Below are 25,287 nucleotides of genomic sequence, written 5' to 3'. Positions count from 1 at the left end.
ACACCTGTTACTGTCCTTCAAAGTAGTCACCATCGTTGTGTAGAACATTTTGCCAGCGATGTGGAAAGCATAGTATATCGTTAGCAGAGCCTGTTCTGTAGATGGTGTGAACGGAGCGGTCTACTGTCTGTCGAATCTCTGGAACAATTCTGAAGCGAATGCGGAATCAAATCAAAGTCACAAGGACTAAGTCCGGGGAGTATGGTGGATGGTACAGTACTTCGCAGTCCCATCGACCGAACAGAGCGGCAACAGCTTGCGCTGTATGCGCCCGCGCATTGTCGTGCAAAATGGTAGGTGGGTTGCGCAGAAAGTGTCGCCGCTTCTTTCGCAAAGCTGGTCTGGTCGGAGGTGATGTTCCAAAACGAACAGCACTGATGGTCTGCCTTGGAGGAACGTAATGCGTTAGGATAACATCATCACAATCGCACACGAGAATCGCCATAACTTTCACCATACTGGGGTTCTGACGCACTTTCGACTTTCGCGGCGACCCTTAATGACGCCATTCGTTGCATTAGACTTTAAGATTTGGCTCGTACGATGTAGCCCATATCTCATCCAGTGTTACGATACGGTGAAACGAAGCCTCTCCTTCGCGCTTATAGCGCTCCAAGTGCGTCTGAGCAGCATCGTAACGCATCCATTTCTGAATTTCCATCAATTCATGCGGAACCCATAGTGATGCAATTTTTCGCATGCCCAGGCGTTCCTTCAGGATGCGAAGCACAGTCGTATGCGCTAATCCGGTTTTGTGGGCGATCTCACTAATCGTATGGCGCCGGTCACTGTCCACTAACACGGGAACAGCATGCATTTCTTCTTCAGAGACGCTAGGAGATCTTTGGAGATCTTTGGAGATCTTTGGAGATCTTTGGAGATCTTTGGAGAAAAGAGAGCTCTTGTATGAATATCAAGAGCTCAGATGGAAACCCAGTTCTAAGCAAAGAGGGGAAAGCAGAAAGATGGAAGGAGTATATAGAGGGTCTATACAAGGGCGATGTACTTGAGGACAATATTACGGAAATGGAAGAGGATGTAGATGAAGATGAAATGGGAGATACGATACTGCGTGAAGAGTTTGACAGAGCACTGAAAGACCTGAGTCGAAACAAGGCCCCCGGAGTAGACAACATTCCATTGGAACTACTGACGGCCTTGGGAGAGCCAGTCCTGACAAAACTCTACCATCTGGTGAGCAAGATGTATGAAACAGACTTCAAGAAGAATATAATAATTCCAACCCCCAAGAAAGCAGGTGTTGACAGATGTGAAAATTACCGAACTATCAGTTTAATAAGTCACAGCTGCGACATACTAACGCGAATTATTTACAGACGAATGGAAAAACTAGTAGAAGCCGACATCGGGGAAGATCAGTTTGGATACCGTAGAAATATTGGAACACGTGAGGCGATACTGACCTTACGACTTATCTTAAATGAAAGATTAAGGAAAGGCAAATCTACGTTTCTAGCATTTGTAGACATAGAGAAAGCTTTTGACAATGTTGACTGGAAAACTCTCTTTCAAATTCTAAAGGTGGCAGGGGTAAAATACAGGGAGCGAAAGGCTATTTACAATTTGTACAGAAAGCAGATGGGAGCTATCAGAATCGATGGGCATGAAAGGGAAGCAGTGGTTGGGAAGGGAATGAGACAGGGTTGAAGCCTCTCCCAGATGTTATTCAATCTGTATGCTGAGCAAGCAGTAAAGGAAACAAAAGAAAAATTCGGAGTAGGTATTAAAATCCAAAGAGAAGAAATAAAAACTTTGAGGTTCGCCGATGACATTGTAATTCTATCAGAGACAGCAAAGGACTTGGAAGAGCAGTTGAACGGAATGGACAGTGTCTTGAAAGGAGGATATAAGATGAACATCAACAAAAGCAAAACGAGGATAATGGAATGTAGTCGAATTAAGTCGGGTGATGCTGAGGGAATTAGATTAGGAAACGAGGCACTTAAAGTAGTAAAGGAGTTTTGCTATTTGGGGAGCAAAATAACTGATGATGGTCGAAGTAGAGAAGATATAAAATGTAGACTGGCAATTGCAAGGAAAGCGTTTCTGAAGGAGAGAAATTTGTTAACATCGAGTATAGATTTAAGTGTCACGAAGTCTTTTCTGAAAGTATTTGTATGGGGTGTAGCCATGTATGGAAGTGAAACATGGACGATAAATAGTTTGGACAAGAAGAAAATAGAAGGTTTCGAAATGTGGTGCGACAGAAGAATGCTGAAGATTAGATGGGTAGATCACATAACTGATGATGAAGTATTGAATAGAATTGGGGAGAATAGGAGTATGTGGCACAACTTGACAAAAAGAAGGGACCGGTTAGTAGGACATGTTTTGAGGCATCAAGGGATCACAAATTTAGTATTGGAGGGCAGCGTGGAGGGTAAAAATCGTAGAGGGAGACCAAGAGATGAATACACAAAGCAGATTCAGAAGGATGTGAGTTGCAGTAAGTACTGGGAGATGAAGAAGCTTGCACAGGATAGGGTAGCATGGAGAGCTGCATAAAACCAGTCTAAGGACTGAAGACCACAACAACAACAAGAGTTACCAACATCGCTGCGCCGACATCATAATCACTAATCCACCTCTCTATGGCACAATCGATAAAGTCAGGCCTGTTTATAGTTACAAAGATCTAAAATATTTCCATTGAATGTGGGCTCTCGAACTAGCTGCTGAAGACAGTACTTCACAAGACTGCCTGTCCGTACCTCCAGCAATAAATCGATAGTCGTACGAGTCTGTACTGGGTGGGTTAAAGTTACAGGTATCTCCAACTAATATTGCGAGAGCTTGGTATTTCTTAGCTCTTGTGCGTAAACTTTCTTTGAATGAATATAAAAGTGTCTGTAGAAACGGATGGCTGGTAAAATCATCCAGCAATTAGCTTGCTTTCGTCTGCATGTGTTATAAACGTGCAGATAACAACACAGTCACTCTCATATTTGTTCTCATTAGAGACAAAATTTTTGCCAGCTGCAATGGACACACCCCGTCGGCTCCTTATCTGTCGTTCCGATATTGATTCCATGACTGTCTGAATACACTGACGGAAAAATATCGCAATACCAAAAATAATTGATGTAGAGTAATGAAATTCAGGGAATACGTTTGTCTAGGTAACATATTTAACTGATTAACATTACAAGATTACAGATTAATCTAACTGCAAGATAAGCCATTTCAAATGTGAAATGCTGGTACATTAACAATCCGTGTATCCGCTACAACGTTGAACGCAAGTATGCAAATATGCATGGATTGTGTTTTATTGGTGGCCAGTTTGTGGGATATAGATCCATGTTTGTTGCTCTTGGTCGGTCAATACAGGGACAGTTGATGCTGTTTGTGGATGACGCTGGAATTGCCGTCAGATAATGTCGCCAATGTGCTCGATTCGGGATAGATCAGAACCAGCTAACATGTCGACACTTTGTAGAGCATGTAGGGTTACAACATGATATGTGAGCGAGCGCTATCCTATTGGAAAAGACCCCCTGGAATGCTATTCACTTATGGCAGCATAACAGGTCGAATCACCATATTGATATACAAATTTGCAGTAGCGTTACGAGGGATCACCAACTGAGCGCTCCTGTTGTCACACGAAATTGTACCTCAAACCCATAACTCCATGTGTAGGTACAGTGTGTCTGTCACACAAAAAGGTTAGTTCCAGGATTTCAACTGGTCTCCTCCTAACCAACATACGTCCATCATTTGCACTGCGCCAGAACCAGCTTTTATCAGAAAACACAATAGAACTCTACCCTTGCCTTGAATGAGTGCTCGGATGAAGCTACTAAAGTCCAAATGGCCGAACACGGTGGTCTTCCGTCTCAGTAATGGCACATGACCGTCCGGAGCCCGATCTTCTAGTTACCGTACGTTATGTACAGGGGCTACACTCCTGGTCAGTCTTTCTCCAATATCGCAGAAGGAACATCCAGCTTCTCGTAGTTCTATAATACGACCTCGTTCAAACTCGGTGAGTTGATAATGGTGTTTTGGTCGCGTTATAGGCGTTCTTGACTAACGTCAAGTCACCACGTCCAATTTCAAAGATAGTTAACGCTACGTTCGTTACAGAGGTCATTTAAAGCGGCTGGCGGGAAACAGGAAATCTGAATAGACACCATCTTTCAGATGTAGAAATTCGCCTACCGATTTTCGTTTATGTCGCACAACTCCTCTTTGATTTTGTGATCCTTTTCTGTTAACACACACACACACACACACACACACACACACACACACATACATACATACATACATACATACATACATACATATATATATTTTTATTATTATTATTCACGTTTGGGCCCTACTGGACCACGCGAAGTACAATCACGGGGCATTCAGTTATTTTCTTTTAGACTTTCTCTCTGCCCAAATTGTTTTCATTCTCTCGGAATGAGCTCTTTTCCTTTCATCAGACCATGTGGTTCCAGTTTTCTTTGGTTTTTCAGCTTGACCAACTACCCAGTCATGAATTTTTTGCCTAAATAATTTTCTGTCTTGAATTTCATCTTGTTTTATATCTGCCTCTTTCATGTCCTCTTTTATAGCAGCAATCCATTTTATTGTCTCAGATTTAGCTTTACTTCGATTTTCGTAGAATTCCACTACTTGTTTAGTTAGTCTGGTAGCATCCATTCTTTTAATATGCCCATAAAATTTTAATCTGCGTTTTTTCATATCCGAATATATGCTGGTGTATTGTTGAATTTCACTATTTGCTCTTGGCCTGTATGTTCCTTCTTCAGTATATTTTGGACCTAGAATTTTTCTGATTACTTTTCTTTCTCTTTTTTGGATTTATTGAATGTCCTAGTTTGTACCTTTGCAGATTTTAGAAAGGCTTATGACTCAGTGGATCGTGAATCTCTTTTCCAAATTGTGAAAGAACAAGGCCTGGATCCTAAAACCACGGCAATTATCAGAGACACGCTAACTGGTACAAAATCAAAAGTAAAGTTCAGAGGAGAAATTTCAGAACCCTTTGAAATAAAAACAGGCGTGAGGCAAGGTGATGGACTCTCTCCGTTGCTATTTAACTGCGTTCTAGAAAAAGTAATACAAGAGTGGCGCGAACGAAAATTGGAGTTCAAAATTGACCAACCAGTGAAATTAGGACGAACAAATATTCGAATAGACTGTTTGGCCTTTGCAGACGACTTGGTTATTCTAACGCAGGACATCCAAATTGCTCAGAAACAAATAGAAATTCTTAAAGAAACAGCAGAAAGAGTAGGTCTCCAAATCTCATTTGAAAAAACACAGTATATGACTAGCAACAAACTGGCACCCAAACTTTTGGAAACTAAGTATGGAAAAATCAAAAGAGTTTCGCAATTCAAATATTTAGGTGAAACAATCTCAGAGACTGGTCTAGAAAAAATTGGAAATGAAATTCGTTGTCAAAAGATGGAGACAGCTTTTAGACTTACAAAAGACATCTACAACATATATATATATATATATATATATATATATATATATATATATTTATATTTATTTATTTATTGCTGTTATTGTTGTACTCTTCATCTGAAGACTGGTTTGTTGCATTTCTCCAAATATGTCTAGTCTGTGGAAGCCTTTTCACATCCGCATAGCACTCTCTTAATACAAAGGCATTTACGTGATGAAAATGTCTAGAAATTCAATGAAGAAAACGAGGAAGGAGTACGGAGCAGTGTGACAAATGCCCGGTATTCACGTTACATCTTTTGACGCCGTCGCGTTGTCCAAGGAAAAACAAAAGTCGCTATACAAAATGAACAAAAGTTTGACTTCATTTCCTCTAGCCTTCTGTCTGCTGTGCACTGTAATGAGTTTCTTTTATTGCTGTTCGTCTGGGCAGCAAGTGCGCTTCACTTTACTCGGCGAAACTTGGTATTCTCTTTCTCTCCATCAGAACACGGACGGAGGAGACGAACTTGCGGGTCTTCTAGGAGGAGTTGGCTAAATGACAGGCGGCTGCACACTCTAATTGTTCACGGGCGCACGGAACTCATCTCTGCTCTTCCGGAATTTCCTAAACACGACTCTATTATTTCATTAATGCCTTTAATTTATAAGAAAACGAGGGAGTTTAATTGCTCGAAGCAAATGAACTCCTTGCCTTCTTCCTTCGATTAGTCTCCAGAAATTAATTATCGTCGAGCAGAGAGTTTCGAAACATTTGTAGGGAAAAACTTTCATATTCTTGTACCACTGAATCCTAAATACGCGTGGGAGCTCATGCTGAACTACAGTGCATAGTTCTTCCATGTGTAAAAGCTACGTTATCCGTTTTTGCTACGAAAGCTTTAGAAGGAAATGCAACAGGAACTGTGACTGGGAATTCTAACGGTGAAAAGACTAGATGTGTGCCTTTGACGTTTAAGAAGGCTAATCGGAGATTTAGGCAAATGGAAACATACGAGTAAGAACAGCAGTCCGCGGTTCAAAATGCTGCCACGGATTTGGCTGAGAGAACAGAGAACCTGAAAGAAATGGAAATGACGTTTAATCGTTGTGATCACCACACTGCCATTAGTTTTGCTTGTTTTCTAATCTGCCTGACAAGAAAAGTCAGCGATTGGTGGTGTGGGAGGGCAGGAGGTGAGGGAACGATACGAAAGTTCGCGTTTGAGAGGGCATTTCATGTTATTCCAGTCATTACAAAATCGAGTCAAATTTACAAAGAACTTCGCTAATCAGTATGACGTAGCAACCCTTCTGGCCTGAATGGATGCTCTTTTTCGGTAGGGAAGGGTGTGATAAAGCTCTTGTATCTTCACCTGAGGCAAGATGGTCCTTGATATTTTGCATACTGGCGATGCGACCCAATTGTATCGGGAAAGATTGCGAGATCTTGGTAACCACGAGAGTACCTCGTCACTCAGACAATTCATAGAGACACCTGCCATGTGTGGAAGAGCAAAGTTCTATTGATAGGTGGGATCACGATACTGTGACATGATAGGAAAAACAATTACACAATATGTCCATGGTGTCGGAGTTCCCTCAACAATTAATAGCCGTGAACTGAAATCCATGATTGCCCGTCACACCATGACACCAGCAGTAACAACACTGTGCCTCTCACTAGGCCGCCATCATGCTCGCTGGCGATGGTCAATCGGGTTAGTGTAGATCCGTGATTCATCGCGGAACGTGGTGCCTCTCCATTTATCAACACGCATCCCGATCATGGCACCACTTCAATTGCAGCCGTTTGTGTTGCAGTGTTAACGTCGCCTACCCATAGGCCTGCAGTTCCCTAGTCCGATTGCTGCTAGTTTCCGGTCAGTCATGTGGGATGACACAAATCGTTGCATGTAGTCCATTACTTGTTCAAGGATGGCAGGCGCACATGTGAAAGTACTACGATGTGCTTGGTGCACGACAAGGTCATCCTCCCTTTTGGTGCTCAGACGCGGCTGATCGGAAACTTGAGGACAAGTAAGCCTGCCCTTACGTTTTTATGCCGTCAAACATTCAAACATTGAAATAAACAATTTTTACGATTCAACCAGCTGGCCGAACGGACCCCATAACGCGGGGATTTAGTGGAATTCCGTCATGCGCTGACTACGACGGATCAGAAGAGTACACAGCATCTCCATATTCTTCACTGTGATGACACAATATCGACGCTGCTAGCATCCTTTATTTACCCTATCAGGTCTGGTGACAACAATGAACACGGGCAACACAAAGTACAAATGACACTAATTATAGTCTGTTGGCTAATTATAGCCTGTTGGCAGTTATACTTGACACAGAAAATTGCACCTATAATCACTTATACACCCTCCGACGGAGTATACGTTTATTAAGCTGACATACGACCTTGTCCCTTAATGGCATCCATGCTAAAGTAGTACATCGAATTGCTCCAATGATTATCCCGTCTGTGACAGATTTATTAGATAAGGCCCTACGGCTAGGGAAGATACCTACAGTGTGGAACACAGGGAACACAGTATAGTTAAGGTATTGGCAGATAGGGACCCTGCAGGCTCAAAACCCTAAAGACTAGTATGTCTATAAAACGTATCTAAGGGCCAGGAGCGGATCCTGTGCAGTTGCCTATAGGTACACGGGGAGCTCGGCGGGTTAAGTCAGCATTTGGCTCTAGAAAAAACAAAGTAATAGATGATGCACTCAATCGCCCTCATCACTTAGTTCAAAATTCGTAACGTAAATACATTGTGACCATCTATGGTGGCCTGAGATGTGTGCACTCCTTAAAGAATTGCGGGAGTATTCGGTACGGCACAGGGCGAAGAAAAAGTTCCGCACTTGGAGGTCGGCATGCGATTTCTCATCCAGATTCAATACAAAAGTTTATATAACAAAATGAGATCGGGACATTTTAAAAATACTTGTATGACAACGAGGAGATGGCAAACAGTCACATCGTGGAACGCATCGCAGTGTACAGAGGAACGTGTACCACTCCGCATACCACACCAGCCGTCGTAGCACACTTAGTAGGTGCCGGCACGGTAGCTGACCGTGTTCGCCAGCACGGTAGCTCAGCGTGTTCGGTCAGAGCATTAGCTGCTCTCTTTAATAAAAAGCCGGAGTGAACGGATCAACGATGAACTTGTAGGCGTCTCATGGGACGTCCGCCGCGAACAAATGCAAACGAACAAAATGAAATTTAAAAAAGAAAAGTTGGCTGCTGCGACATGAAACCCACGTCCACCAAGGAAATAGGGTTCGAATCCTCGTCATGTTCCATTTTTAATTTTTTGGCGCCCGTTCCCAAGCTCCCGTCGTTTATAAGCAGGACATCATTTTTTCGCATGGCAATAGACTACCTCAAAACAGTTGGGCCCATTAAACTGCACACATGTGTCTACTAATGCGCAGTGCACAGTCATAACTGGTCCTGTCAAGTTCATGAAGGGCGGCTTTCTGATGGACTACACAGATGATGAATACGTCGATATACTTTTTGTTCTGGGTGCATGCAATAACAGAGATGCTGCTACAACTCGTGCGTAAGTTGCGTGGCACCATCATAGGCGCTGTCCCAAGAGGAAAGTTTTTCGGCGCCTAGAGCAACGCCTTCGGGAAACCGATAATCGTCGTTCAGAAGTAAGACAGAGTTCGTCTGGGGTCTGCACGTATTCCACAAACAGAGGACATGATTCTTGAAACCGTTCACCAGTCACTTCGGCTAAGCACCTGTGATATTTCAAGGCACCTCCAGATATCTCAAAGACTGGTTGTTGAAGTGTTGGACGATGAAGAACTGCATCCATATCATTACATGTTAACTCGACACCAGCTGCCAGAAGACCTCATACGCCGGGTACAGTTTTGTGAATGGCTTCTGCACCAAGTGGAACATACGCAACATTTAATAAATAACGTGATAAGGACTGACGATCCTAGCTTCACTCGTGAAGGTATTTTCAACCTCGACAGCAGCCATTACAGATCGGAACACAACCCACATAACCCCCGTGAACGTGGCTTTCAGCCACTGTTTGGCATCAACGTGTGGGAAGGAAACGTAGGAGGAGTGCTTTTGGGCCCTTACCTGTCGCCGGACGAGTTGAAGCGCCCCTGTATCGTAGGTTTCTTTGCAGTACTTTGCTTGACATATTAGAAAACTATGCAGTTGGTGTTCTGTGACAGCTATGGGTCGAGCATGATGGTAGATTGCCGTACTTCGGAACGAATGTGCGTCAACTATTTAAATGAACTGTTTCCTGGGAAATGAACTGTTCGTTGAAGTCCGATGTTCTGGACTCCTTGGACTGGGCTTTTACTTGTGGGGGACACTTAAAGCGACCGGTTTATAGTTCTCTGCACATGATTTACGTGGCGTAATAGCTCTCATAGTTGCCGCTTCGGCAGTGGTGGACGCAGGTTTGTTGCGTAGGGTCGAGCAAAAAATATGATACAGCCCGTGGCGAAGTGTTTGCAAGTACAGGATGGTCGCTTTGAGCCACCTCTCTAACTTGGACGTCACCCAACCGTGTACGTGAAGACAAGCCTGGACATCAAATGCACAAAATGGAGTGCGTAGCATAGTGTATCCTAGCTACTGCGTTTTTTTGTACCTCATTGGATATGGACGATGTTACTATATCTACTGTTATTTTCTGTTGGCTTCATTTGTATCATGGACGAAACAAAGTAGTCGTTTACATCAGAAGTTCGATATATGTTAATATTTAAATAAAGGTAACAGTAACAGTAAGAAATTAACAAGATATCGCATCGTGGAGTTGGAAACTGGTTTGGTGCTTTAACTGAAAAAAAGTTTGGCGCGAACGCGGCACGAACATCGGGGCGTTTACAGATCCGTTCCCCCAGCAACTGCCTTCCTGGCACCCAAAGGAAGGAATGTGGGCAAAGGTGGCAACCTGAGACCTGGACACCATGCCCCGTTCCCTCCCCCCCCCCCCCCCCCCGGGAACTAGGGAAATCATAAAGAACATGAGGTAGAGGTGCGAAGAATATCAATGATTTATTTATTTATTTATTTATCCTTTTTCTGTTTGTTTTGTTTAATAATAGTATTAATACTGCCGAAAATAGCAGGAGATCGACGTCATGAGGAAGACGGAGCGACAAGTCGCCTGATTCGGTGAGACTATCGTCGCAAAGATTTTCGGAGAAGAACGTTCCGATGTTCAGAGAATAACCGGTTCTGAGAATGGAAAAGGCGTGGATCATCTTCTCATCGCAGTAACACTTCAGCTCTGGGGCGGGCTAAGAAAGAAACTGTAAAGGAAACTGGAAAAAGTTATCTTTATTTGGTGTTGTGGACCATTGCACAATGGCGTTCATTAAGAAAGTGCCAAGAGTCAAGGACACTTTTCTCGCCGTCAGCAAACAAGTACTGAACTGCGAGTCCACATATCTACTTCAAGGAGTTCGTCTTAGTTTGTGGGAAGAGGAGCGGGTAAGGAGGTATCTGATAAGGAATCGTGCAGTTAATTAGGGCCAGCATCTGTCGCTCCGAGAACCAGACACATGTCACCGATCCGGACGCCAGGCGATGCTCGTCCGTGTCCTGAACGTCACAGGCGACGCAGAACAGAGTGTCTGGAAGATGAATTGGGTGACGGCGTGACCGGCATACTTGCTTTCCATTGACGGGTGAGGCACCATGTAGACTGGACGTGAGTGGCAAGAGAAGGAGCGCACACTAATCGCCAGACTGCACGCCAGTCGCCAGGGGATGCTTCCCTCCAACCACAATAGGTAACCTGTGCTGCTGAAGAAAGCCGTAGATCACTTCCGTAGATGACAAGCGCGTTGACAGTTTCGCAGTATGGACATATCTCAGTTCGAGGGAAAAAGTGGCGGAAGTAAAAGAAGGGCAGCGGGACGTCCAAAAGCTAGATAGAGGATGTGAGAGAGCGTGATCAAGGACTCTCAGCAACAGGCTGGTAAGCCAAATAGCACAACGGCTCCACCGCACCATCTGACGAAAAAGGCTATTACTCTGCCAGGGACATGATACAGGCCTAAACCTCCCCTGGATCGCGGGAAGGAAAGGATCTGATATCTTACCTAGTACAGCAAGCCATGATACACAAATAAACTCTATGCCACCAGAATACACTGTGGGCCATGGGGGACGGATTAGGAACTGTCTGTGCCATGTGGGGGATAATTTTTTTTGAGACTGAGAACATGGTCCAAGTAGATCGGCAATTAGAAAATTTCGACCTTTGTGCAGAGTAATATGTGTCCACATGTACGGGCAATACATTATAATGTAAAATGATATTGGAAGCTTAGGATACGTGCCAGCAAATGTGAAAATGAAAAAGGTTGAAATTGGCCAGTCGCATAGATAATAAAAAAAATGGTACAGTCTACGTCGATCATGTTTTCATTCTCAAAGCACGTTAAGGCTGTGGACTTCCAAAAAATAAAATTTTAACACATATACATATTTTGTCCGTTGCAGAGGATCGAGAACTCGTAAACGATGATGTAGGAGTCCAGCTCGTAGTTGAAACAGTAGGTAACGGCAGCTGAGGGCAATCGTGCGCCTCAAATCATTTGCGAAATTGAGTCCTACGCATCGGAAAGTAACAGCTACACACAGTGGAGCAGCGGCGTCTACGGGAAGCCCTGCACTTATAGCCATTGCGCTCGATTTACGGACGTTAAGATAGCAACCGGGAGTTTCGCCATAGGTGGTAAACCATACCAATGACACCCTGACTTCAGCATCACTGCGAAGAATGATGATGAGATCGTCCACATAAGCAGTGCAGTGAATACATGGCCTACAAGAGAGTGCAGAGTGTGGACAGCCGTGATACCCGGAACAACGGATCAAGATGGGAGGAGTGAGACGGCCGTTATTGAGTACACCGGACGTAATTCCACGAAGGAGATACATTAAAGATCTACTTTAGTATCAGGACATCCCATACTGTAGAGCATTCGTTCCAAGGAGTCGTGATCCAACCAATCGGACACATGACTGAAGTTAAGAGCTGCCAAAAGTTCAGGCACAAGACGAGCGTGAGCAACAGCGATTATGTCCCAACAGCGGCTGAGGGGAGTGTGAGTCTTATTAGCGCCTAACAAAGAAGTCTGATCAGTGTAAACCATATAAACTGTGCAGCCAACACTTGGATAAAGATCCTCGCGTCATTGATGAGCTACGTCAATGGGCGGTAATCGCATTTCGTATTGTATCCCGACGCTTGTGGATGGGAATAAGCAGGCCATCAGTGTACTTGTCTCGGTTCTGTCTGAGAGACGATATCGGGTCCCAACATATTTTCGTCCACACCAGTGCCATTAGGGGACGACATGTCCAATAGAACTGGCCGTCAGGGTCAGGTGTCTTGTTTGTAGAACCCACCGCACAGCATCCTGGACTTCATACTCTGTGACGTCGGCAAGCAGATAAGCAGGACTATCGTTGTATGCCCAGAAACAGAGCCCAAGGAGAGTCCGAATACCGCCATAATGTTTGCAGGGTGATAGCGTTGTGCAGAGTACAGCACAACATAGTGTGAATGGAGGGCAGATCGTATCTCGCTTTGGCTATCTAAGCGCCGCCATAATCAATCCTAAGAACATTAATCAAAGTCCTCCGACGGCAGCGACGTTCTGCTATCACGTGGTACGTAGATGGATGTTCCTGCGCTAATCTATTGTGTGTGCTCGCCCTGACTGTAGCTCCTTCAACGTGGCATTAGAAGAGGGATGTGAGGTGTGCCTTGGACCGGTTCACCATAGCCTGACGCTCTGGCGAATATGACATCACAGTACATTCCCTACGAATGGTGAAGAATGGTGAAACAGAAATCCTGGTTCGTCACCGACACGCCACTACCTCCCTTCCATAACCAATCAAGGCTTGCAAGGGGGGGAGGGGCGAGCAGTCTCTACACAGAGGGCTCACAACGACAGGACAGACTGATGTGCATCATGATATCGACAACAATCTGTCCATGTTACTAGTGGGGTAATGGGACCATCGAACCACATTGTGGGTTGCATACATTAAGGGACAAACTTGATTGGTTTATCACCCTCTCCCCTCCCCTTAACCTATCGTTCTGCTGAATGGGTTGTGATCTCCTGAGGGTTGATTTCTGTCCTTCTGAAATGCCCCCCTCTCCACATATCCCCCTCCTCCTCCTCCTTTCCCACTCCTCTCCTTTTGGAAACTCCAAGCCTTGCTCCCTCCCCCCCTCCCCTTGCCAATTCGAGCACAATTTTGAAATAAAATTGACTAGATAATTAAATTGAACAATTAAGTAACCTATCTTCCTCTGGGAAATTCCTCAGTTTCCCCCTACAAGCCCCCCAGACCTCTCACCTTCCTCATCTGGAAATGAGCAGGGAAAGGACTCAGTCTTTGCTGGAGGGGTAGGATCTAATGCTACGAAATTCAATACAATGTCAACTACGTAGCAGACGATATACTATTTACTTATAAAATTCAATTTTCATGGGTTGAATCTCTTGGCGTGAAAAGCTCACATCCAGCAACCACGTGTCCTAATTACATAATTAAACTGCTGCCGTGAGATCGTTCCTCTTCAGCAGAGCGAGTCTTTTCCCCACCAGTTATTATTTTTTTTTTTTTTTTTTTTTTTTTTTTGATTGGGAGAGAGGGGCGAGAGTTGGGGCATGGGAAGTCCTCCGGTGATGGCAATATGCACCAGATCAGTCGATTCCTGCATGGGAAGTTGAGCACACAAATTTTCATTTGTGTGCTCAACTTCCCATGCAGGAATCGACTGATCTGGTGCATATTGCCATCACCGGAGGACTTCCCATGCCCCAACTCTCGCCCCTCTCTCCCAATCAAAAAAAAAATAATAATAATAATAACTGGTGGGGAAAAGACTCGCTCTGCTGAAGAGGAACGATCTCATGGTATTAAATTCAAATCAGTGTCAATAGTATATTGATACATATTATTTGTTTGATGAGTTTGTGAGAGATAGGGCTTCCCCACTTGGGTAGAGCTCATGTGTCCACCTACAGCCCCGCTTTCCATGTTGTAATAACTGCAAGCATCGAGGAATGGAGTCTCCAGCGTATGTGTCTACCGTCAGGGCGGCGCCATGAAGGTCAGAAATGGCCCAGTGTCCTAATTACAGATCATGATACCAAATTCGGCCGACCACTGAATGAATATGGGCCTACTTTTTCTATATCGCAGCCCAAACAAAGGATTTCTGTTGATTGGGAATTTCAAGACTCGCTTCCTGCCTCTGTCTCTCTCGAAAGACCACTTCCTGCTTGTCTGTGTGAAGCAACGTCTCTATATACGCGGACGGAGGTTTTCACTTCTCCTCAGAAAGCTGTGGTCCTATTGGCTAATGCTGGGGACAAAGGGAGAGTTCACGCAATGTAGATATCAAAAATAGAGGGAAATAGTCCATTTTCACTACCGTATCAAATTAATTGGGTAACAGTTTGCAGGAGACGAATAGACTGCTTAAAACACACTTCACCACCTTCTTCGTAACGAAAACATACTTTCAATAATTGAGTATGCCGCACAAATATTATGCAAATCAAGAAATAAAATTTCCTCCACAGATAGATCGTAGCACTAAATGTATCAGAGGTCTTGTATGCACCGACGTTTCAGAAGACAAGTACCCTCTTCCACGGCAACGTTTCCACTAAACGTAACTGAAAAAATTCAAGATAGATTCTAGAAGCGGGAACAAGGCAAACAGTCATTTTTCATCGACAGCGATAAGACGCCTGGAATAGAATGTTAAACGAGGATCACCACCAAATGTAGAGTAACAAATTTATATATGACGGATCACAACCGATGTGACCTCGGAGTTGTCGGCAATCACGTTATAGATTTTTATAAAGTGTCGTTAGCTAAAGTGTGTTGTATTACCAGCTGGGGAACTGCAGTATACGATGACAGAACGGATCGGATGTTTGACCCTGTGCGCTGTTTACGTGTTTAAAACCCTAACAAACCGTATTTACAATTTGCTTCTCTTTACGCTCAACCAATCACAACTATGCGGCGTCAGCTAACAAATACATTACAGAACAGTTGCTGTAGGGTTTTTTAAAAACATTCTACTGTATTTCTATTGAGGAATAGTGATACAAGCAAGCTGACTGCTGTCTGTGGTGCTTTCCTGTAAAGGAGAATCATCTGCCTCTAAAATAACATTGATTTGCGTTAAAGGATGATGGGTTGAGAGTAATTGTAACGAGGTATGATTTAATGGTAGACTGATGATGCACTCGAGATAGTGGGAGATGTTGCTGCAGGCTATTTGTCACGCATGTAACGATTTCGTTTTGTTGGCCTCTTGGGGAGCATCAGTTGTGTGGCATTACGAGCGATCGTCTTGTGTGCAACTGCGTATTTGTATGTGACTCAGAACACTGTGTACCTGCAACCGTTAACAGCAAACGTCTCCTTCCTTACCACAGGAACTAGAGGACTTCCACTTCTTGTGTGAGGAATCGTGCCCAACGATGGAAAAACTATTTCACCATCCTCCTCTAGAGGAACGAAGATGTATGCGAACTACTCCTTTTCTCCGTCACATCTTGGACGTAAATCGTATCTTCAGTTTCATAGCTGCAATGATTCATAGTTATTCACATGTGTTTGTGAGGTACTGAAAACATTATGTACACAATTGCTTGACAGTCACCCTGTTTGCAGAGTTAGTGCAGTATGCACGTATGGTCTCACATCAGACAACTCAGTTATGTGTTTGCCTGTTTACTTGTAACTGGCATTTACCGTTTCTGACGATCATTTTATAGAACCAACGCGTGGATAATATAATTTCTGAACCACAATTAGACGTGAACAGTAGGCCCTATACGGCCCAGGAAAGCTGTATTATGCATGTATCACAAAGACTCTATGTTCTTCTGAGGCACAGAATGAAGTAGTTTCATCATCTTAAAGATTGGCACTGTAATGGGTGGGATAGGAAACTTGCAGGGTGGACATATGTCAGATGTTGAACATATATGTCCTGTATTGGAGCATTAAGGACGTTGCAGTTCGCATGACTAACTTTTCGAAAACCACATAGGTTTAAAATTATAGCATGTTAAAACGCATACCGTGTAGTCTTTGGAGTGTGTGTATTTATGTTCTATGGTCATCTCTCTCTTGCCAGCACCTTCTTGGTAAAGACCCCAGACGCTGGTACACTACTTTAGAATTGGTACCACAGTTGATTCATGTATAATCCTTCAAACACTGTCTGTCTGCAACGTAAACCACACATTTCTTTTTAAGCACCATCACAACACTCTCATATCTTCAATACGCTGATAAGGAGTGGTAACCTCTTTGACATGCTTTCGTCTGGATAGATCTTGCGCACTTGGACGGATGGCATGAATGTGATTGGTGCAGATCAGTCTTTGCTGAATAGGAGTTGTGGATACAGTTCGCTCTGTTACTTCACGAGTCACGGATTGTAGCGGATATGTACCCTCATACATCTAGTCAGCTGCAAATTACATCGGCGACAGTTTTTCAGGGAGGGGTCATCAAAGACAATGTGGGGATATTTTCAATCTCCAACTTCATCCTATGAATGCGAGAATGATCTGTGACCCCCATCCACATAGGGATGGCCAATCGTAACTGTAAATTCCTAGCTATGACTGAAGTGCTAGAAATATGTAGATAACCGAACTGCATCGGTGTAGGACGCTGTCTGGTATACTATTGTGCGTATGTTCGAGAAATCGCCATGAACAGACGTACTACACAGTAATCTACCGACATTCGAAGTCTAGTATATTTATGGCAGTACATGAAAAGTAATGGCGGGGGGGGGGGGGGGGGGGGGAAGAGTGGTAGTTCAGCGACGATAAGGAAACTGAGAAGAATGCTCCTGTGTCATTATTTGGCATTGTAATTACGGAAAAATTGGTGAAATTGTTGGTGTTTACTACAGTACATTGTTCCATACTGACTTTTCCATCCCATCGGTCCACTGATAAGCTGTTGATTACCACATAATGATTGAGTGATACCATTTGTTTGAGATGGAGTGAGTCTTCGCAAGAGCAACACTTTCTGGGGATGAGCAGCACCGAAACAGTGATCGCGCACATGGCTGCAATATGAGCAATCAATGCTCTTGGTCTCTTCAAAATGGAACACCTACACATCTGCTACCCGGTCACCGTGAAAATTAGATTAAATGAAGAGGTCATCACCCTCGGGCAGTTGTTTGGAAACACTCCACAATGCCGCGAGCTCTTCCAGTTCCCATATGTTGCGAAGTCCTCCACATTTTTGACAATAAGAAAATCTGCCTGTCTTTTCTTTCAACAACCCTTTGTGTTGTGGAAGCAGCATAGTTTGCAAAAGCTAATGGCATGTGTTAATTTCGGTTTACCACGTGATACAGACCTCGAAATCTTGGTGGAGAAACAAAATGTATGGCGGTGTACAAAGCTGTACTTATGCGCAGCATGATGTATTACAGGACAAAAACAGTGCATCAAACTTCTTATGAAAGGACAACAAAGGAACCATCTCTTGTGTCTGCCAGTCTGTGAATATGGCCAGCTGGCCGAAGTGGCCGAGCGGTTCTAGGCGCTTCAGTCTGGAACAGCTCGACCGCTACGGTCGCAGGTTCGAATCTTGCCTCGGGCGTGGATGTGTGTGATGTCCTTAGGTTAGTTCGGTTTAAGTAGTTCTAAGTTCTAGGGACTGATGAGATCAGATGTTAAGTCCCATAGTGCTCAGAGCCATTTGAACCATTTTGAATATGGCCCTATTGTTGTAAGGGTATCATTAAAAGACATCTCCATAGGATCCATTGGAAGTGTGGTTGTACTGAGCGACTTTATGCCACATCACTGTCAGTATTTCTACCAGAAGACGTAACACTATACATCTGAAAAGACGCTGTATTGTTCATCGGATCTTGTACATTTCTTACGACTTCAGTCTAGCGTTGCATTTTTCAAATGATTCCTCACATAGCATCCCATCTACTGTATGTGATCATTCTCAGTCAACCATTTTCCTCCCTCACCTATAATCTTAAGGATATATTGCAGAATCTCTGTTACACTGTCAGCATGGCTTCGAGATAGAATATGTTACAAATACTGTTCGTTAGTGCCAGAAATATGTAGCACTGGCATGAGGGAGTTGTAAATATTGGCTTAATGCCACGTTCCTTAACTGAACGATTTTCCAAATTCGATGAGAACGGTGATTTTATCACGAGCTTACTCCACTGGTTTTGTGAACTTGCACTTTCGGTTTGTTAATACACACCGCAGCGATCACCGTCTATATTCAATATCGCTATATTTTTGCGGAAGACCACTTCATGCGGAAGTAATACCATACCTCGATTAATAATGCATGTTTAGTTTTAATATGGATACCGTTGGCGACTGATGTGTCTACCTGTAGAACCAAGACCGCTTCTAATGCAGGGTGACAGTAACATAGTTGTTGCAGTCGTGTTTTTCATGCGCTGTCCTTACACGAAATGTATGTGCCAGTGGTAGAATCCTTCTGCTGTCACTTTCGAATGTCGGTTCTCAATAGTGTTCCTCGAAAAAACATCATCTCCCTTCCAGCGATTCCCATTTTAGCTACCTGGCGAGTGTAATCCAAATGCTGAAAAAAAATCACTGAGCAATGTGGATCTCATGATCAATTTAATTAATTAGCCTCTCCATCTGATATCAATGACGTGCTGCCGGTTAGTTCATGTGATGGTGACACAACATCGCATATGATGCGTGAGTTGGAGCAGTAATCAGAAAGTTTTTCGCTGTGGCGAGGTATTTTATTGGAATTTAAATTTCCCACCTCCACAGGGACATGTGATCATCTAGTAAAATCAGCTATATTGTATAATTTATAAAGCGATACACAGTATAAACCTGTTAATTACAAGTTCTCTGCGCTGTTATCATGAGAGGATTTTTATGTGACGAGACATCTGTTGACTTTAAGAGAGAAAGTGAGAAGGCATCCTGTGAAAGCGGGGTAGCATGCTCTTTCCCCTCTGCCATGAGCCAAAAATGAGTTTAATATTGTAGTCAGTGATGCAGGATGTGGCAGATATTAAGCAGATTTTATATATATATATATATATATATATATATATATATATGTATGCTCTCATCAGGTAGAAAAACTTATTCTTATCTGCTTAATATCTGTCACATCCTGCATCACGGACTATATTAAACACATTTTTGGCTCATGGGCTCATGGAATAGTGGAAAGAGCACCTCTGTCACAGCATGCCTTCTCACATTCGAACTCTCTTAAGATAAACAGATGTCTCGTCACATAAAAATCCTCTCATGATAATAGCACAGAGAACTTGTAATTAACAGGTTTTTACTGTGTATTACTTCATGTAGCTTATGCCATAATGTTTACAGGATTTCCACAACGACTGTCTTCGAAAATAGCTCCTATAAAAGAGAAGCATCTACATTCTGCGAGAGAAATTGGAAGTATATGGTCACGAGAGAAATTGGAGGTAATTGGTCAAAAACATACCCTTTTTAAATTTTTTAAACTGGTGGGTGTATGTCACTCTGGAACTACTGTATACATGTCGAAGCCTTTGATACTTGTATTTCACCGCGAACGGTGTCATGAGTAGTCACGAGGAATGGGAGACCTGACGTCATGGATTATTTCAGCTTGTGACATGTGGTTGGAAACAAAGAATGTGCCAACCTGTCTGCTCTTGCCCACAGCAGCAGGAACTAGAGATGTGAGCAATGTGCTGGATGAGCAGCGACAAAAATGATGGGTGTTTGAAGTGGACTATTATTCCACCCCCCCCCCCCCCCCCCCACCAATCAGTGGAAGCTGGAGCATGGGCGTGCTGCTGCTGTCATAGCTGATACACAAGTTTCTCCTCACCAGCTCCCAAAAGACAATGCGATGTCCTTTTCGGCGCAGATGGCGCGACCGTGGCTCCTGGCAGTCGGCGGATGGAGCGCTCTTTGAGATCGCGTGTGTGTGCGATCGGTTGGATTTTTTCACTTCATATGTTAAGTGGAAATGTTGCGGTGGAGGAGGATGCATCTGTTCTCAAAAGTGGTATATACACGACCACAGATGTATTTTGCGCTACGATCTATTTGTGGCAGAAATTTAATTACTTGGTTTTCATAATGTTCGTGGTACTCAGATACTGAATCTACGTTTTTATCACGAAGAAGGATCATTGAAGGGGGTGGTGAGTGTTTGAGCGATATATTTGAGTCCTGCAAATTAAACAATTAATTTGATACGGTGGGGCAAATGGACTATTTCCCTCTATTTTTGATATCGAAATTGCGTGAGCTCTCCCTTCGTCCACAGCAATAGCCAATTGGACCACAGTATTCTGAGAATACACACAGACATTCATGAATGCCGCCACTGCATGCTATGTTTTGGGCCGCGAAATCAGAGGAGGCCGATAGCCAGTCCGTGGTCAGTGGTATTTATTATCGTGATCTGTAATTAGGACAATGGGTGGGTTTGACCTTCGTGGTGGCGCCCTGCGAAAGGCCACAAATGGTTACTGCTATATCGCACTTCATTGCATTCCTTAGTTCAAAATGGCTCTGAGCACTATGGGACTTAACTTCTAAGGTCATCAGTCCCCTAGAACTTAGAACTACTTAAACCTAACTAACCTAAGGACATCACACACATCCATGCCCGAGGCAGGATTCGAACCTGCGACCGTAACGGTCGCGCGGTTCCAGACTGTAGCGCCTAGAACCGCTCGGCCACTCCGGCCAGCGCATTCCTTAGTGCTTACAGTTATTACGTCATGGAAAGCAGGGGTGGGGGCTACGGACATTATCTCTACCAAAGTGGACGAGCCCTGTCTCCCAAAAACCGATTAAATAAAGAATATGCATCAATACATTATTGACACTGATTTGAAGTTCCTGTCTTGAGATCATTCCTCCCCAGCACAGAGTGAGTCTTTTTTCCTACCAAATTTTTCTGGGAGTCGTGGGAGGGTGGCATCGAGAGTGGGTTGGATGTCTTCTGGTGATGGCATTGTGCACTAGCTCAGTCGATCCCTGCATGTCAAGCTGAGCACACTCATGAAAATTTCCCAGGAAGACAACACCTCCAATTACAGCAGTGGAATTACATAATTGGAGCATGTAGTAGTTGGATGAGAGCTTTCTCTGTCAAATAGAGGGACTCGACCCATGAAAATTGAACTTCATAAATGAACAGTATATCCTATACAATGTAATTAAGAACCTCGCTGTAATTAGAACCTCCCTGTCCAGCACATACTCCTTGTCATGCCCATTTCCATATGGGGGATGGTCTTGGTATGTGGTTTGAGTGGAGGGTTGGGGATTTCCAAGAGCAGGAGGATTAATAAATTGATCGGTTTACGTAACTGCTCAATGAACTTGATATCAAAAGTGTGCATGAACTGGCGAGGGGTGTTGGGGGTGGGGGGCGAGTGGTTGGGGGTTTCCTAGAGTTGGGGAAGATGAGTAGGAGGGAGAGATGTGAAGGGGGAGGATTTCTTAGAATGATAGGTCATCTCCTGGTGGTCTAAACTCAACCCATAGCAAAACAGGTTAAGGGTAGGGGGTCATAAATAAATCAAGTTTGCCGCTTAATGTATGCGTCCTGGCGACACTGGAAGAGAGCAGTATGTAGGAAGATTGAGTGCACTAAGGGGCTATTCTGTCAACAAGCTTTCTACGAATTGATTTATTATTTATGTACTCACTTACTACTTTTTATAATATTTTTTTCTGGTTACACTAAACATACTGAAATTAAAAAATGCAAAACTTTTCCTGTCGAACACCTTCCACTCGTTTCCAAGTTTCAGGCCTCTGACCCTGTGTACATGAAACTTCAGAAAGACTACATTCATAATTAACTGAACCCCTTCATTATTTGGGTCGTTATTAAGTACACAGGAGAGGATGGAAAACGTTTTGTCAAACAGCTAGTTCTCCCACATTTGATGTATTTCAGATTTAGTCAGATTTGTGGTCACAGTCAGATACATAAAGAAATCATATCACTACCCTTTCAACTACCCAGTTTCTGAAAACAATTAAATTTTATGGCTTTTGATAATAATTCTTATTTCTCAAATTCTAACTACTTTTCACACATATCCAATGGGTTTTTTCTTTATAAATGGAAACTAAAAATAAAATGTCTACTGCTAACAATAAATACACTGCAAGGGAACTTTTTGGAAATAAAGTAAAATTAAAAAATGAAAGATTTGGATTATGGTTACTGACAGAAAATTTAAATAATAATAATAATATTATTAAAAATATTGGAGATATAGCCTATACAAATGGAGAAAAAAATTAGAAGAACTGAAACCAATTATAGGATCATTTTGTGACAACATTGTGATTATAACAATAACCGATTTTATAGACTATGAAGCAGAAATGAAAAATAATAAGTTTATTGTAAAAGAATCGGCATGTGAGAGTTTAAACAGTTTTTTAAATCTATCCTTTCCAAATTTAATTCAGCAGGATAGAGAGTTAAGGAAAAAATTCCATATCTATTAATTTACAATACATAAACAATTAAAGGTACTAAACACATTAACAAAAATGAAAAATTATAAAATAATATATATATATATATATATATATATATATATATATATATATATACTGTAGTTATTCTCCATAAGAGAGAATTAGGTGATGATAAATTAGATATACTTTTAAGAGAATTACCAGAAATTCTGGATGAACTTGAAAAGAAACACTATGTTTTATTGGATTTAGACATTAGACAAGATTTTGTAGGAATTTTTAATAAAGAAGAAATTAAGAATACCTAACCAACGATATTAGTTTTTGAAAACAAGGAGAATACAAGCATGATTGTAATGTAATAGTAAACAAAGATAATTCTGTTAGAAAAGACTGTTGAACTTTGATTAATTCTAATTCTAGAGGAAAAATGTACAACAATTTTATTTGCCAAATAACAAGTCCAGGAGTAATTAAAAAATAGGTAGCGATATTATACATTGTCAAATTGTCCATATAAAAGAGTAAAAGAAACGTTTCCTCCAAAATTACTTGTAATTATATTATTCCCGATTTCCAAAAAGAACAAGAATTGAATCCATTAACAGATTGTTTAGAATTAATAGAAAATAATAGCAAATATTTCGAGAAATCTCCTTTTTATTCTGTTCCAGTAACTGAAATGTGGGAAAAATTAATAGATTCCTTATAAAACAGTTAAATTGTTTTCAAAAATCCTTAAAAACGTCTCTATTGAAGTGTTATAAACTAGAAAAAGTAACAAGGATACAAATAAGAATTGGAACAGATAATAAAGACAAACATTGACGTAAGTAGATTAATTTAATGTCTAACACTTGTTTGCTAAACATCTAATGTTCAGGCTATCACTGTTAGCATTCAACCGCGATTCTTATACATGTATTTTAACAATGTGTTTCAAGAGACAATGGTACCATCAGCAGTTTGTAAAATCTATGTCATGAAATTAAACGGACTAAAAAGACAAAATACCATCACAAATAGTTGGGAAGTCCATAGAGTACAACAAAATTAAAAGTATATTGGACTGTGGGTCCTCATCTTACATTGAAGTTGTTGACACAAGTCGATGGCCATCCCATAGCTACCAAATATGCTGTCGCACTGTGCCGACTCGGGAGCTGTTGTGGACTGACGTACCTAGGTGTTGTGGCGTGGTTACATCCTGATCAGCATCGTTACTAACATTTTTATAGTTACTAACTCTTTCCACCTTTTTATCTACAGGATTTAATGCAGATTTTGTGGACCACAGAAAATATTTTTGATCATTTTTCGCATTAATACATGCTTCTAATTTTTTTAATTTTATCTTGTAATTCAATGTGTGATGATCCTTTCTGTGCAATACATCTGTTAATTCCAAGTTGTAAATTAATAATCCTATTTAATGTTCATGCTTGAATTTCTGGTAAGGGTGGCCAATATTCCAAAAATTGAGAGTCAGATTAATGTAGCTATTAATGTTTATTTGTCAGATGGGAAATACCAAACATATCCATTAAAAGTTGTTAAATGCAAGGAAGAGAAACATGTAAATATCCTTTATTTAAAGGAGGGAAGTAATTCACAGAATTGTTATATAAAAAATTTATCTATACTTGTCTCAAGTAAAATTAGTTAAAATGAAACATTAGAATTTCTTTGCGATTTGTATTTACTCCATTTCAATAATAAAGAAAAATTAGATAGCCATACACCAAACTGTTTAGCTAAAAACTATTAAAAGTGGAAATGCTAGAAAAAGATTTATATGAACATTTTAAAAATTAATGACATACAGAATAACGTTCCAGTTATTATTTATGTTGATTTTGGAAGTTTACTATTGAATAAGGATAACTGTCAAACGAATACTAAAATGTCATGCACAACGAAATATCAAAAACACGAACTATGTGGCTGCTGTTATTATATGAAGTACGTTAACAGACATTATGAAGACTACATTGAAAATTGTCACAAAAAATTTATTGAATCCATAAAATAAGAAGCAGAGGACACTGGAAGCATTTATTCAGAAATTGAAGAAATGAAACCATTAATTCCTGAAAAACAGTCAAGCTATGAAAGATCAAAAACCTGTACCCTACATAAATAGTTCATCATCATGATCATTTGAGTGGAAAATATACAAATCCAGTATGGAATAACCGTAATCCAAATCTGACACATCAGAGTTTTGTGGCATTTTATTAAGGGGAC

Source organism: Schistocerca cancellata, chromosome 5 (assembly GCF_023864275.1).
Source record: "Schistocerca cancellata isolate TAMUIC-IGC-003103 chromosome 5, iqSchCanc2.1, whole genome shotgun sequence".
NCBI classification, from domain to species: domain Eukaryota; kingdom Metazoa; phylum Arthropoda; class Insecta; order Orthoptera; family Acrididae; genus Schistocerca; species Schistocerca cancellata.
Note: the sequence above shows the minus strand (reverse complement) of the source record.